Source organism: Sceloporus occidentalis, unplaced genomic scaffold, assembly GCF_023333645.1.
Source record: "Sceloporus occidentalis isolate IW3139 unplaced genomic scaffold, rSceOcc1.0.p SCAF_82, whole genome shotgun sequence".
In the NCBI taxonomy this organism is placed as follows: Eukaryota; Metazoa; Chordata; class Lepidosauria; order Squamata; family Phrynosomatidae; genus Sceloporus; species Sceloporus occidentalis.
In genome coordinates, this window is record NW_028317062.1 from 3,667,320 (window position 1) to 3,685,583 (window position 18,264).

An 18,264-nucleotide genomic window follows, 5' to 3' on the forward strand; every position below is an offset into this window, starting at 1 on the left:
AAGTCTACCTCTAGGCAGACGCTCTCAAACCCACTAAGCTAAAGTGAGGTTAAATCAGATTCAGTATATGATTTATTAATTAATATTAAGTTATATAATATTAATAGATTAGAACTAATTTACTTATATATTATGTATTATAGATAGAAGAATATAGATTATGAATTAGAATTTAGAATTAGAATTACTTATATTATAGATTATGAATTAGAATATTATTATTTATAATATATTATAGATTAAGATTAAAGAAGATTAGAATTATTTTAGTACTACAGCTAGTAGCTTGAAGCTTTGCTTAGTACAGCTCGTCACAGTCAATTTTTCTTGAAAAGAATTAGAAATAAAATAAAATGTCACAGCAAAACAGTTATCTTCACTGCTTGCTGCACTCACTAGCCCAACAAGTTCACTTCACTGATGGACTGAGGTGAGCAAAACACTAAGGGTACTTTTAATAAAATTGAAATAAAATGTAAAATAAATGAGAAAATCTTTGCAAAACAGTTAACGTCACTGCTTGCTGATCAAAAAAAAACACAGCACTTATGCGGCTGCACTCACTAGCCCAACAAGTTCACTTCACTGATGGACTGAGGTGAGCAAAACAAATGAAATAAAATGAAAGATTAATTAAGAAAAATTGACTTGGTCTCTTACTGTTGCTAAAACAAAGCACAAACTATAGAGCTGCAGCACCAGTACTAATAAGATTAGCTGAACTATACGCTAGTAGTAATTAATTAATATTATTACTTTTATTTATAGCTAATTTAATTAACTATTAAGATAAGAAAGAATTAGAGAATTATTGATATTACTGATTTTAGATTAGACACTAGTAGATGTTCTGAATGTCTACAGTACACTCTACACTAGTATACTATTACTAACTATAACTGACAAATATATATATAATTTTATAATGAATTCAATTATTAATTATATTAATTAATATTACTGATTTTAAATTAGACACTAGTAGATGAATGTCTACAGTACACTCTACACTAGTATACTATAGTATATATATATATATATGACTGACAAATATATATATATATATATATATAATATTATAATGAACTATTAAATTATAGATTCTATTAAATTGTAATTTATAAATTCTATTTAATTTATTTAAGCAGGACAGGCAATAGGCACTAGTGCCAGCCCAGGGCAAGGGCACCCCAGTGCCACTGAGGCACTGGGTGCACTGTCAACTCAACAGCACTTACACTAAAGTTGATGACAAATTAATTTTAAAAAAATTAAATTAATCAAATTATTATTATTAAATATATTAATTAAGTAGCACTGAAGTGAGGATGAAGTACACAGTGAGAAATGGCAGGCTAAGGCTTACCAGTCTCACACAGAACAGAACAATCTCTCTCTGTAACGCTCGGATGCAGCACAGCAGTGTTGCCAAAGCAGTCACAGCGAAAAATGAATGGATCTCTCAGGCAAGCTCTGGTCTTATAAAGGCGCCTTCAGAATTCAAAAAACAGCAGCACAGGCATTGGACGAGACCCTTAGCGTTACGTCACAAGAGTGAGCTGATTGGACAGACGAGGATCAGCTCACTCCTGTTTGAAATTTTGGCGGTTGCGCGGCAAAAACGAAGACGATCACGAAGAATCTTCGATTCTTCGTGATTGTGAGTCTTCGTCTTCGCCTACGGTTTGCCGGCACTGTATTCTGTTCTACGTTCCTTCGGAACGAACAAAAAAACGGCCTCTTCGTGCTCGTTTTCATGTTCGCCCGAAGACGAATGCACAAGTCTAATAATAATGTTAATAAACAGAAATATTAACAGACTAAACATGACATTCTTATGCTGATATGAACATTTGTATTATTTATATTATCAAATACATTAGATGCCTTCAAAAGGGGTCTGAATATTTTTTAGAAAGGCATGACATACAGAGCTTTAAATAGAATTACCGTATTTGCTCAATTATAAGACGACCCTGATTATAAGATGACCCCCCAAAATCGAAATATTAATTTAGGGAAAAAAACAAAAAGCCTGAATATAAGACTACCCTATATGAAAAAAAGTTTTACTAGTAAATATTAATGCATGTAAACAATTTTTCATATCTAATAAAAGCTATGATTGAGAAAAATATAATTTTTTATTTCCTTTTATTTTCCAACCTGCCCCCCCAGTTATGCACATCTGCCCCCAGGGTTGCCACTCTTCCCCCAGAAATGCCTTATACCCCCTATTTGCCACTCTGCCCCATGATGTGCCTTTTAACCCTCTATATGCCATAGTGGTATATAGGGGGTTAAAAGGCATACCATGGGGCAGAGTGGCATATAGGGGGTTAAAAGGCATTTCTGGAGGTATATACATATAACTGCTAACAACAATCACACTCCTATCAAGTCAAGGCAGCCAATACATGCTGGAACCTGGGGATGATAGGAGTGTGAGTACAGCCTCCCTATGCCATGCTACCACCACCACCCACCTTACACATTCATGCTATCATACACACACTCATTCACAAACATTTAAATACTCATTCATTCCATTAATCACACATACTTCACACATTAATCACAAAAACCCTCCCCCACCCCCTTACCTGAACTGCAGATCTCTCACTCGAAGACTTCTGCAGGGGCCCGGCTGTGCGAGCAACTTCTCTGGCCCCGCCCCCAGAGGAAGGAGGGGGGAGGCAGAGTTATGTGACACTCTACTAGCTTCCTGTTCTCCTGCTGCTAGAAGAAGAGACGCTGCTCGCGACCAAAGCACCGGTAAGCAGCCTGGCAACCTAATCGAGGTCTGATTAGAAGACGACCTCGATTATAAGACGAGGGGTATTTTCCAGAGCATTTGCTCTGAAAAAAACCTCGTCTTATAATCGAGCAAATACGGTAATATTTTAGAGCTTCTTGATCCAAGGAGAAATCAGATTGCCTTTTGGAGTCAAGAAGGAAATGTTACCCCTGATGGCAGAATTCGAAGTAGCTTAATTAGGGTTTTTTTGCCTTCTTTTGGATTAAGACTAGGAAGGTTATATAGAAGGGTTGAACTTGATGGACTTTTTTCAACCTTATGTACTATATACAGAGACATATTCAGGCCATTCCGCACATCTCAGGCACTAATAGCGTCAGTAACAGTGTATTCATTAACACGGGACTCTGCAGCATCACTGGCATTGTAGAGGAGATTTCTTGAAAGTTATCTCTCGGTTTGACTGAACTATACGGGGAGCAATTCACTGGAGCTTCCCATAATGCATAGTGATATCAGGGAAGTGAAACTTTCAATCTCATCTGAAAACTGCCAGGTTGGTGAATACATCCCAAGGGTACACAGATACGTTCATAAAATCATTGTGGGACTGGAGTGCTAAATGGAAAGTAAGAGCCAAGACAGAGCTAGAATGATCAGTGTATGAATTTCACCCCATTCGACCCCCTGGGTCATACACTACATGAACTGGGGTACACAACTTAGCTAGTTCTTCTATGGTTTGCCCATTAATTTTTTCTAAGCCCTTACATAATTGAACCTTTTAAGTTTTTATTGATAGCAGTGCTGGACTGGAGAAAGCCCTGGTAGTTTAAGGCCACCAAATGATGTGTGATCGCTGGCTGGATTGTGCGTACCCTGCCAATAACAGCACAATGCAGAACCGGATCTGCCAACCAGTGGCCCAACGGGTATCTACCCAGTGGCTGTTAGGGCTGCATTGCTACCAATACTACCCAGTGTGCCAGATGGCTTGTCCGGACCTGATTGAATGATGGCAAATTTACTTTACAACCAATAGGACCAATTTGGCTGCAAAGTGATTTTTATTCAATTGACTTGCTTGCGTATCAATTTTTACAGCAGGAAACGATGGGCAGTATAGATGTGCCAAATGACTCTAATCTGCCATTATATTCTATGCTTCTATGTTTCTAAAGCACTCGGCAGTCTTAGTATTAGTATTTTTCTAGAATAAAAAAGGAAAAGTTCATTTGAATAATTACAAAATCTACCTTCCTCTACCCTTCCACACTCAATTACTATTTACTTAGCATTGATCTAGATAGGCATTGATCTAGATAAGATTCAGGATAACTTTATCCCATGTATGTTTCAGTTCCCTTACTGTTTTAGCTTCTACCACTTCTGATAGGAGGCTGTTCCACTACCGACCTCTCAGGGAAGTAAAATATCTCTGGTAATAATAAGACTCTAACGTTCAATCGATTTCTGTATGTATTTATGGCTTACAGGTTACATTATTAGACCTAGTATGAAACTTTTCTTTGATCTGATTGGAGACTCGGTGGTTTACCTTGATTTGATTAGGCATACATTTGATTCAACTTTATCATGGAATTGGCAGATGCTAGGCTGACATATGCCCGCTAAACGTTAAGTGCGTTTGAGCTGTAAGCCATTGTTCCAAACATGGAAAAAGTACATAAATATCAAGTTTTACATTTATTGATCAATTAAGTAAAAAATCAGATACTATATTTTTTGTCTATAACCTTTTCAAGTTATACAGTATTTGAAGAGTGCAGCTTTTACATCACAAAGACAAATTTAGCATTCTAATTTGCTTTAAAAAAAAATCTTTAAAAAATCTCTAAAATTGTGGACCTACATTGCAAGGGATTACTGATAATGGTTGATAAAATGGAATGTAAGCCTAGACAGGTATATATTGGGAATTTAGGATTATGTGTGTATGTGTGTTCAATGAGACCGTGTACATTAGGATGAGACGTAGGAGAGGAGGGGTCAGGTGGGACCAAGCTGACACTCTGCCATCTGTCTAGTGCTGTGAAGCCCATTGAGGAGCTCCAGACCTATGGTAGGGTTGATGTGAGGGGATATGCTTAGACCTCACAGGACATGTCCTAGTGCAGACCCCACCTGAGCACCATAAACCACCCCATGAGGAAAACAAGGAATGGGGGCACTGTTTTCCATTTTTAGTACAGATTTAGGATCTGAGCCATTACAGCACCTGGGAACCCAACAGCCTTAAATATGTACACAATATTGTACGACATTGTTTTAGATGTTATCTAATGGATAATATTTCCTTTTTTATTTTGCTGTTTCAAGAACCTCATAACAGAATGGTACTATTGTGATATCATATCTTTTAGACTACAATTTTCTTTGCGTTGTACTTACTCCTTTTTTTTCAGTCCACCATGCCTTAATGTTTATTTTTTATTTACTAAATGTAAATTTGCCCATTGTGCAATGTTGGAGAATGATGTTGCTTCATAAAATCCCCAAGCTCTCTCCTAGAAATATGTCTTATATGGGCAACTCTCCACTAAAAATTATAGCATTATAATGATAAATAATTATAAATGTAACGCTGACATCCAGGAAAAATATTCTATATGCCAATTTTAGTAAATGTTCCCTTTTTAAAAGAAGACACCTGACCGCTTTATTGCACTCCTTAGAGAACACATACCCCAAAATGTAGATCTCTGAGACCCAAGTCACTCAGGCAAGCAATGCATTTATGAATGGCTTGACCAATTTGGACAAATAACCCGTGGCCTCTGCTGATTGGGCAAGCTATGCGTCAATGACTGATGGAAATGCTTACGCCGTGTACAACAGTATACTGTATTTGTATTATTAAGATAATAAAATTAATATTTACTAAATATATACTTACTACAGTGTAGAAGTCAGTTTTGATGTGATTTATATTATGTTATATTGTCTCTTCTCAGCTAACCTGAGGTAAGCGTGAGTAGTGCTTAATGAATGTCTGCATCACTACAGAGGAAGTGTAAGCTCGCAGCACTTTTCATGTATTTACATCAGTAACACACTGTGTGAATCTTCCAGACTGTTTGTTTTGTATGAAGCTGGTGGGAACGATTTCTTCTTCTCCTGCAGTTCTGTGTAATGGCTTTTTAATTGGTGCCCGGAGGCGATGGTGATGTGCCTCTCTGAGTGGGAGGAGGTGTAACTCGGGAGTGATGCTTTCATTAAGAGCAGGATTGGATGAGTTCACCTCTCCCAACACACACATCCATACACACATACATACACACACGGACACACTCCTCCCAGCAATTAGAAAGTTGAGTTTTAACCCAAGACTGTCAGTTCCTTGAACAAAATGTACATCACATCACATGACGTAATAATTAAGAAATATTATTATTCCTCTTTGTTACTACATATATATCCTCTCAACATAACCTCTTGTATGTACAAACATGCAGAACATGAGGCAGAGGTTAAGGGAGGGCTGCTGCAGGATATGTATAAATTAATCTCACTTCTTTCACTTGTCTCCCTTGTTCCACCAAACTGGAGCAATAACGTAACAAAAGATTAAGAAATAACTTAATGAGGAGTAATAATAATTATCTGACTCATGTGACAAGGAACTTAAATGCTTTAAATGATATACATAAAATGACATACTTTTACTGGAGTCTTTTAGTGTTTTATTTACAGCAAAAGTATTAAATTATTCTGTACGATCCAGAAGATTACTGCACTGATTTGCATTAATATACAAGCTCCCCCGGCAGAGGAGAGATACTTTCCCTGTAGGCCCAGCAATCATGAGAAGTTGAATCACAATTAGTTAATGAGCTGTTGAGGGATATCTGCCGGTGTGATGCATAAATGCTTCTTAACATACCTGCATAGATAAATAAATAGGAATGGCCAGATGGGACTATTCTGTTAAAATTATTGGCACTCAACAGAACCTAGAATATTTGTAGATACAATTATGTGAATTCCAAATATAATAGTACAAAAGAAAAGTTACTATTCTGGTACAGATTCTTTAAATGAAATGCATACCATACTAAAGTATGAAGATTAGGCCCGATTAGGCAATGGTGGGGCTGCCCTGGCACTTTAACGCCAGAGGCCTGCTGACGTCAGTGCGCTATGGCACTACGTTTTTATGTTTATGTAGCTTGCGGCAAGCCATATCTAGACGCCGCCACCATTCTCTGTAGCACCCGATCTACCGTTGGAGCAGCAGATTAGGTGCGTGTGTGGAGCTTTGGTTAAAAAAAAAAAACACATACACAGTCTAGCAAATTGTTTTACATTCTTCTGAATGTATGTAACTGAAAATCATATTGTAATCTTTCAGCTCAACCCATTAAAGGATAAAAATACATACAGGATAGAAAAGTAGAATTTTACAGCACATAAGAACCATTTGTCCCATCTTGTCAGCCCATTTTTACGGTGTAAAGGCCTTAATCAGTCCTTGGTCTTGTCTTAGATTCAGGATAGCTTTAAATCTGTACCGTCAATGTTTAAATTTCCTTACTGTATTAACTCCTTCCACATCTACTGGGAGGCTATTTATCTACCGCCATCCTGGTAAAGTAAAACTTCATTACCTAAACCTTCAACCCTCCAATTTTAGATTATCTAACAGTTTTCATTTAAAGTAAACATCCGTCCTATATTCTTGTACTGTACAAAACTGGTTACAGTTAAATTCATGATTATAATTAGTTTAACCCTAACTGATACAGGAGTTGTCCTTCCAAATACTACTATATAACAATATGTAAAATGATCATAAAATTGTGTATGCATGGAACGATCAATGTGCTATGTTTTAATGCGCTACACGTAGCCTGGCATGTTGTGTGTTAAAAAAAAGATAAACCTTCCATGCTAAATCATCCCCTACCCCCACTGTTGCACCTCAGGTGTGGTATTAACCTTGTTATGTAGGTGGCATTGAGAGGAGGGGTAGGATTGGGAGTATGTGTCTGCGATGGTTAGACCCTCCTTTGCTCAGCGTGGAACAATAGCTGACTTTCACAGAGGCTGGACAGGGACAGATGGCGCGGTGACTGTTGAAAGCCCAGGCTGTCACTTCTATTTTCACAGACTGGAACTGTAAATTTCCCAGGCCTTTTATAAAATGCATCCCTTCTCTCTGCTCCTAATTGTTACTTATACAGATCGCTGCCAATATGCACAACATATCCAGTTCTGCAAATGCAGTCCCAGGAGATCAGTTTTTATCCCAAATTTTTTTTTTTTGTCCTAGTATAATTAAATAAGAATAAAATAATGAGTGCACAAATTCATATGGTATAAACTACTAAAATAATAATAATAATAATAATAAGTTAAATTTATATACTGAAGCTGCATGTGACATCTAAAATGTCTGTTTATTTATCTTAATTCAATTAGCAAATATACATTTCTACAAGGATATAGTTAAAGTAATGCTGCCGAAACAAAAAATGTGGCACATACTGCTTTGCAAGCCACTGTGAGTCGCTAAAAGGGTTAACTATTGGTGGCACATGGGGTAACTCACAAATTTTGCAGTGGATACAAGTACAAACCCATAGAGCTCAAGTTCTGGTTTTCTTTGTCCAGTCTTAGGCTCCTGCAAATACTTCTTACAAATAAATGAGAGGATCTGTAAGTGGCGGCTCTTAAAGAATTCAGTTGTGGGAACTTGACTCTAATATTTGCAAATAATTTTGTAGCTACAGTGAGCAGACCTACTTTGGGGTGGGAGTGGGGAAGAAGAGCGTTGCTGTTCTCCATAGAAAAGGGGGTGCAGGAGAGAGAGATAGATGAGCCCGCAAAAGAGAGACACGCGCTGAGCCACAGCCAAGATGAATGCCATCAGTGGTCGCCACAAGTGATCAGAATTATGGGAGTGTGTGATTACTAGTCCAGTTTCTGATCAAGTGTGTGCTACTCCCCTAATGTGACGCCAAGCCAGGCATCTGGGTTCAAGCCCAAACCAGCTTAACAAGATGTTTGCCTCTGTGGAGCAGCTTTCGTCTCTGCTCATTGACACACTGATCACGTTGACAAGTCAATGAGTTCATGAGCCAGCCAAATCAATAACATAGAAGCTTGTTAGAAAGTAAAGGAAAGACCGTACCAAAACGGCACAGATCTTCTTCTTCCCCAACCCCATAAGACATCAGGTTGATGAGGGGCCACAGCAAACTGCTTTTTACAGCATGCAGAGTGCATTGGACTTTGCACACACTAATATTCCGGCAGTCTAGATAATCATAAGCTTGATGGCCAGAAATGGCCTGGTAAATTCTAGAGTGTCGTCTGCTATACAGCAAAGGCCTTTGTGATCCCCGTAAATACAGTAATGGCAACTCTTACTGTAATATCTACATGCCTACTGAACTTACTGTATTATTTACTGTATATTGGTCCATCCAAGATGCTCTGTTTTTCCCACATTTATAGTTTCTTACAGACAGATGTTGGGATCTGCTGCCTCCAGACAGTGTAGGGTCTGCAACGCCTCCAGCATTAATTAATGTCTCAAGGACCTCATCTATTTATCTAGTTAGGATTTTCCCTTTTGTCCCATGCATTCCTGAAGACTTAGCACTCCAGATGGCACTTGATATGTCAGTACATTTATTTAACACTGAGTTACTTAATCATGCCCTTAGAGATAAGTGACATATCTCAAGGGGAACAGTATATGTCTCTGAAATAGGATGATCACTTTCTTTAAAAAGTGCAGTTTTGATATTGTTGTTATCAACAATAGGATGTTTTTCCTATTAATATACATACATAGTTACATAGTAAATAAGGCTGAAAAAAGACCTAAGTCCATCAAGTTCAACCTTTCTACCTAACCTTCATATTCTTGATCCAAAAGAAAGCAAAAAAACCCTAATTAGGCTACTAAGAATTCTCCCATCAGGGGAAGAAAAAAATTCCTTCTTGACTCCAAGAGGCAATCGGATTTCTCCTTGGATCAAGAAGCTCTAAAATATTAATTCTATTGATAGCTCTGTATGTCATGCCTTTCTAAAAAAATATCCAGACCCCTTTTGAAGGCATCTAGTGTATTTGATAACACCACCTCCCTTGGCAGTGAATTCCATACTTTTATTGTCCTCACTGTAAAGAATCCCTTCCTTTGTCGTCTATGAAACCTGCGCTCTTCCAGTCTCAGAGGACGACCTCTTGTTCTTTGTACATTTCTGTTAATGAACTGGTCACTGAAGAGCTCTTTATATTGGCCCTGCATATATTTATATAATGTTATCATATCCCCTCTGAGATGCCATTTTTCTAGCGTATATATTTTTAACTTTTTTAGTATCTCTCAATCCCCTTAGTAATTTTGTAGCCCTCCTTTTTCCTAATGCCATAATGTCCTATCAGGGCTCAGAATGTTATACACTGTGTTACTATCAGGGCAGAGAATGTTATACACTGTGTTACTATCAGGGCTCAGAATGTTATACACTGTGTTACTATCAGGGCTCAGAATGTTATACACTGTGTTACTATCAGGGCAGAAAATGTTATACACTGTGTTACTATCAGGGCAGAGAATGTTATACACCGTGTTACTATCAGGGCAGAGAATGTTATACACTGTGTTACTATCAGGGCAGAGAATGTTATACACTGTGTTACTATCAGGGCAGAGAATGTTATACACTGTGTTACTATCAGGGCAGAGAATGTTATACACTGTGTTACTATCAGGGCAGAGAATGTTATACACTGTGTTACTATCAAGGCAGAGAATGTTATACACTGTGTTACTATCAGGGCAGAGAATGTTATACACTGTGTTACTATCAAGGCAGAGAATGTTATACACTGTGTTACTATCAGGGCAGAGAATGTTATACACTGTGTTACTATCAGGGCAGAGAATGTTATACACTGTGTTACTATCAGGGCAGAGAATGTTATACACTGTGTTACTATCAGGGAAGAGAATGTTATACACCGTGTTACTATCAGGGCAGAGAATGTTATACACTGTGTTACTATCAGGGCAGAGAATGTTATACACCGTGTTACTATCAGGGCAGAGAATGTTATACACTGTGTTACTATCAGGGCAGAGAATGTTATACACTGTGTTACTATCAGGGCAGAGAATGTTATACACTGTGTTACTATCAGGGCAGAGAATGTTATACACTGTGTTACTATCAAGGCAGAGAATGTTATACACTGTGTTACTATCAGGGCAGAGAATGTTATACACTGTGTTATTATCAGGGCAGAGAATGTTATACACCGTGTTACTATCAGGGCAGAGAATGTTATACACTGTGTTACTATCAGGGCAGAGAATGTTATACACCGTGTAACTATCAGGCTAAAGTCTTATGCCAGAATACATTACTCGGTATGTTGCATCCTGAATTATTATCAGTATATCATACACATACAGACAGAATATTTTTTCTTTTTCATTGTACTGCATATTTAGTTTAAACCTTTCTTTGTATTATTATGGGCAGAACCTGGTGGGTAAGCATTGTGTTATTTGTGCCGAGTACCCCATGGGACCTTAATCCTGCCCGGATCATATCCCTTTGATTTTGTCTTTGTCTCACTTGGAAATAATTCGATGGATACTCCTGGGAAATCGGGAACTCCTTGTTAGGGTCATTCGAAACATGTGAGATTTGAATACTTATAATTTGTAGGTCAACTCTTTTTTTGTGAGAAACAGAAAAATAATTGAGAACTCAGCAATCAAACCACTTTTTCCTACAGATTTATATTTTAAGCTTTATATTAATAAAACTGGCAATTATCATTAGGCTGAGGCCAGTTAAAATCATGCATTGTTCAAGATATTTTCAAGCCCATGTTGCTTACTGATTAAATAAAGGTACACTGGGTACAAGTGGTACTGGCTGTCCAGTGAAGGTGATCATACAGATACACCAAAACCTAACAAGAGACAACGAGGATCCTTCGCTGCTTACTAGCCACACAAAGAGAACACAATCTTGAAATGTTGGATAGGGGTGTTGGAGACACACTTTGCCTTAGACACTAGAAACCCTAGTGCTGGCCCTGGTGTTTAGTTGTGCTGATTGTTATTCACCATGTTCTTATAAAGTAAGAAGTAAATATCAGAAATGTATGGAAATATCAGTGCAAGAAGTACTTCAAACAAAAAAAAGAGGAACCTAAAGGATATTTACACAGTAAACATATTCGCATGCAGACACATAGGGAGTATGTGTTTTGGAGGGTTGCAGGAGGTGGGAGGTTGGTGGTGCGAGAGGAGGCGCAGTAGGCCACTTGCCCCGGGCCAAAAGGTGCCAGCTCTCCACTGGAGAATAATGCATTTTATTTGGATAACTTAATTCATAAACACATTTTCTGTGTTTCGTATGCACACTTTGCTGACTTTTAAGTGACACACTTATCCAACAAATATTCTGAGTTTCTAGAATAAAGAGGAATATCAAAGGAGGAAAGACGAACATGAGGATCTGGGCCCCATATAGGAACTGTGTTTTATAAAGAGGGTGACTTGGGTGGTATATTTTGATTTTTAACAGACCTTTGAGAGTGTCACTAAAGATTGTGTTCTAAAGCGTATTCTTTCTCTATGATATCACTGGTAATCAGTACCCTGAAGTTATCCTCCACATCTCCAATGAGTTTTTTCTGAACCTCTCGCGTCGAGGCCATCTGCTGCCTTTTGCATCTTCCAATGTTTAGGTGCAGCTTCTACATCCAGTTCCCCTTCCATTTCAGTTCTTAACACTCAGTCTGTGATAGTGATGGACAGCTTTGCCACAGATGTGTCTGTATAAAACAAAACGGTGGCCATTTGTCAGGAGCAAGCAGGGCAGACAAGGATCTTATACAGAAAAGGACAAGGATGTTAGGAAAAAAGCTTTTTAATTGAATTTACATTCTTCCATTTTTTTCTACACCCACTTTGCAGCTATTAAGGCAGTTGCACGATTTGGAAAAAAGAGATCGTGATCTCGTTCCTTTTGTTGGAGGCAAAGGTCAAGACCTCTTAAGAAAGCGAGGAGAATACAACTGATTGAGAATACAACCCAGGCAGAAAATGAAGTGTTAAAGGTCAAAGAGTGTTTTCAAATGCAGGTTCTGGGTTTAACATGGAGTTTTGGCTGCCATGTGAAGTTCATGGGTAACTTTCACAAACAGAAGATAAACAGTCGGCAAGTGTGGATGGTACAGTTAACATTTTCATGCATTCAACCAAAAACTATGTTACTATTTCTAATGGAGAAGTTCTTTCCTCCTTCCTCTGGATCAGTAAATGCAAAATCTTTTAAATCTTTTTTTTTATTATGTTAAACCTTAAAAACCTTTGAAAAAATCATATCCTTTAAGCTTGCTATCCATTTTATAAATAATTTTTTTATTTTAATTTGGTCAGGTGGATTAGTTTTGGCATACAAGAAACACTATCACTTCTGCGAGGAGGATGTTCCACTTATCCACCACTCTCTCAGCAATGTATAATTAATTTCCTTATATTACATCTAAGCCTCCGACCCTTTAGTTTTTAGATTAACTCCCCATCCTGTACTTTTTTAATACTGACCTGCATATCTCAGAAATAAAGGTTTGTAGAAAAACAAAAGTGATTTGTTCTGAGGGTGGCATATAATATAAGGGAAGGCTTTCTTTAATACCGCACAAGTCTAATTACTGAAAAACCTTGCAAATGTAAAATATAAGAAAAACATTAAAAAAAAACAATAAAATATTTTTGGCTATGAGAGAGAGAACATTTCCACCCTTTTTTCGGTGGAAAGAGCTGTCGGTTTGAGTAATTCGGTCCAGCTGCGTAATAGATCAGCAGGATGTGTATAATATGGTGCTTTTCACCACAAACAAAACCCCAGTGTAACTTTTAATCAGTATTTTTGCTGCCTGATTACAACTTTACAAGGGATTGAAGGCTTTTGAGAAGAGTTTATACAGGATTATTACTGTAGAAATTCTGATTAAAATCTCCCCCAAACCCTCCTCTGACAAGATTAAGTCCAAGCATAATCCAGCAAAGCCTGCGAGCCATCATGTATAACTCAGATTTATCTACTGCGAGGATTAGGATGCTGAGCCCCCTTGTACTGTAAAAATATGTAATGGATACAAAGGGGAAGAAAAAGCAAGTTGTAAACAAAATACATGGTAGGGGGGGGCCGCCAACACCATTTAGTTTTGGGTTTCCAAAATATTTTTGCGTGACGCACAGTATTACTACAGTGTATCTGCACTGCATACACAATGATCACAGACAATGGTTGTACTTATGTTCAGAATTATATGTTGTGATCCATGCAAAGGCTTGCTTAAACCTCCTGTTGGGTAAAAGCATAGTTTTAATGGGAACTCCCACCAGTTTCTGTCACTAGTATCATATTAAAAATAAGTTGCAAAGATATTATGCTGTTTTCATTTTTAAAACATGTATGTTACGTTATATGTGTTATAATAACTTAGCACGATCAGATACACTGACTTCTTATCATATTGCCTCGTAAAGAATAGAATGGCTCAGTCTTAATCATATTGTTGGATTTCATTGGGTTAGCATTGTCATAAACAGCTCAGTGGGGTGCTTGGGCAGGGTTACTTTGCCCACAATATCACAGGACTGACGCCATTATTTTTACTAGTGTGGCCGGTCCATCTGTTATGTGTAATATACCCTAACTCCTTCTAGATTGTAAGCTTTGAGCACGACCCTCCTTACCTTTTGTTTCTGTAAGTCAAATTGTCCTGTTTATGCACTACTTCTTATGTCCTGTATACCTACTGTACCGTGCTAAAGAATATGATGGCACTATATTAAACAATAAATAATAATAACAACAATGGCAGCCTACAGATAACAGAAGGTTCATGGAAATTTTCCTTAATGTTAAACTACATTACTATATACAGAATTATATTTAAAGCTTAAAGAATATTATTTGTTTTGTCATGAGACTTCCCCCTTAAGCATACATGCGTTAAAACGCATGTGTTGTCATTTGGCGTTATTTGGCAAACCAATTTATTCTGATGTGGTAATTCAGTCTCAATTCAGCTTGATTACTCAGGGCTATTCACAAAAGTCAGAAGTGAAGCTGGTACAAGTTGTTGTCTGCTCCTAGGTAAGAATGTGAGGAATAGGGTGCAAAGTGGAAGACATAGGTGGACCTAGAATAACCCAGAGATGGTCATTCTTAAGACTGAGCCTCTTGTGATATTACCTTAACCACTTGTAGAGCCAGCTCAGGGAGTAAACATAGAGGGATCCCTTTTAAATTTAGACCTTTGCACTGAAATCTCAACCAACTTGCTTAAACATTTGAAAACAATGCTGTCAATTTAGGTCTCAGATCTAGTAACCCAGTAGCACTTTGCTACTAACTTTAGCCAGTAAGCCAAGTCTACATTTAGTCAACTTGGGACTGAACATAGGAAATGTCAGCTGGTTAATAATTGGTGAATGTACAGGCGTCAACATTGTCCCAACACCAGTTGCCATTTAGCAAAAATAATATTTAGAGTTTAGTCAATTTATCCTCTATTGGATATTCTGAGATTAAAAAAAGAAAATATTTTTCACTCACAACAGGTTAAAAATAGTCTATGCATCATAGTACATGACATGATGTATCAAGTGCTCTCAGAATCTGGGGGTATACAGATATAATATCATCATATGTACGTACTAATAAGCAGGAATTAAGTTTCTTTTTGTTTATAGTTTTAATTGAAGCCTGTTTCCTAATGCAAGTATACTATATCTCTACTGTCAGGACAGTGCAGATTATCTTCTGATGGAACCTAAAGCAATCAAGAGGGCTTCTCCAGTTCTGAATAGTATATGAAATTAAACAGAGACCGCCTTGTAGGATTACAGATGAAGTCCAACAGTTGGACGACACAATGTCACAGTGAGTGTAACGAACATCCATAAAATATCATTGAACTGGAGCTGTAAGTTGTATTTTAAAAATAAAGCATTATTTTCCAAAATGAAATGTTACACCACGTTAATTTTCTTTACCACATGGAAAACATAGAAGATCTTCCACCATAAAAAGAGTGGAAGATCAGAACAGGTCACAACGAGAGAATATCAAATGTCATCAGTAAGTGTGTTGGAGTGGCCATACACAAAGGGGATGAGTGTGATTTATCAAGCATGAAATATTTAAATATTTAAATTTCTGTGCTGTTGGCAATAGGCCAAACAATTAACGGATCAGAGGGCCTGTTATCAGAGCAGATTCTGTGCATGGTGTCAGTTACCACAGCAGATGGTCCCATGGTAGAGCGTGACTACTGCTGATTCAAAGCATGGTGCAGCTGGAGGCAAATTTTGAAACAATATTAGATTCCTTGTTCAGAGGCTGTTACTTTATATTATACTCATGTTATTATTAAGCTTTAATTTAGACATCATCTCTGCCATTGTGCATCAGGATCCCTCTTGCTTACATAAACCTGTCATACAAGCACCACAGAAATGTGCTCCTCGGCATTCACATCAAAATAATTAACAAAAGTCACAAAATACAAATGTTTAACAAATAAATTTTAGAATATGACTATGCACTCAGAGGTACATAGAAGCAGCATTGTATTTATCCTTGGCGCTGCCCCAGGCCTGACCTAGGGCAGCAATTTAGCTGCCCATTGGATTCACCACCTCCACCACTGGCCTTATTGCTGAGTGGGATATGAAATTATATGTACAGTGCTTTGAGGTTATGCCACATTGGTACAGTCCTTGGAGATCTGCCTCTTAAACAGCCCATTGAGCAGCACGCTGGGGAGAGTAATCACCCAATAGAATACTTCATACATGGACTTGCTGTCTTTGGCCTAGTTGCCCTAAACTAGAGGGCAGTGGTACATTTACCATTGGGGGCGGACTAGGCCCGACTTAGGGCAGAGAACCCAGTTGCCTCCAGCACTGCCTACAGGATTAACTATATACAGTATCTCACTGTAGGCTATAAGAAGACCCTGAAACTGAGCTGCCGCGTGTTGGGCAAGACCATATGGCGCTCCACAGGACAGGTTCCACTCAGAACAGACCTCGCCATGGTCGACCAAAGAAGTTAGTGCACATGCTCAGTGTCATATCCAGAGGTTTTCTTTGGGAAGTAGGCGACCACTGCCTTGCTAAAGAAGCTGAGGGTAAAGGTGATGGACTGGCTAAGCACGTCTCCAGACCTAAACCCTATTGAGCATCTGTGAAGCATCCTCAAACGGAGCGCAAGGTCTCTAACATCCACTAGCTCTGTGATGTCGTCATGGAGGAGTGGAAGAGGACTCCAGTGGCAACCTGTGAAGCTCTGATGAACTCCATGCCCAAGAGGGTTAAGGCAGTGCTGGAAAATAATGGTGGCCACACATAGTGACAGTTTGGGCCTAATTTGGACATTTCCACTTAGGGGTGTACTCACTTGAGTTATTTTGAGGGGACAGCACATTTACATTGTTATACAGGCTGTACACTCACTACTTTACATTGTAACAGATTGTCATTTCTTCAGTGTTGTCACATGAAAAGATATAAAATATTTACAAAAATGTGAGGGGTGTACTCACTTTTGTGAGATACTGTATATATAGACTGGTCTAATTGGCCGATCATTTAATTGGTTGCTATGGTGATTAGATCACTTTTCAACCTTTGCATCAGAATCACTTTTTGTACACAAAGTATGCAGCATTACCTAAAAGAAAATATGAAATGCTCTTTGTCCAGGTTTATCTGCTTACACAGAAAATGGATCACCATTGTGTGAGATGCAGCATATCTGGGTACCCATGTTGAAATATTTAAGGCTTCCAATTTCTTGTTATTTTTTTTTTTAACAGTAGGGTATTCTATAAAATACAGTTGTAGTTATCTATAAAAGTTGCTTATAAATTCAGTGCATTATTACTATAAAAATTGATTTGTTTTGGTTTTAAACATCTTTTTAACAGATTAGAACCTTACACATAATTCTTTTTGCTTAATGTGTAAATAGCTGTTTAATTATTTTAACCTCTCTTTTAGCATAGTAATATTAGCTGTGTATGGATCATGCTTTCATCATAGGCTTCATTTTTATAAAACTGCTAATGTGATGGTGTAGTACATGCACTTAAAATGTGTTGGGTGTTCTTTAGTTCCGCTAAGTCGTGGGACTTACTCTCCCAAGAATATTTTACACCAATATGTTTCAGATGCTCTTTGTCAGTTACGGAACTTGTTTTCCAAATAGTTAGCCACATTTACACTCATTGCACTATACGCAAGTTAGTATGAAATTTGAACAGATTATTTTAACATATTAATAACATTACTGCGGGAGTGAATGCCAGGGTTGGAAATATCTATGTAGTCCAGCACAAAAAATCCCTGCAGACCTTTGTTATTGGAGGGCCATGCCAGCTAGTGGTGCCGGCACACGTTTAAATATTTGTAGCACAACTCATAGTAA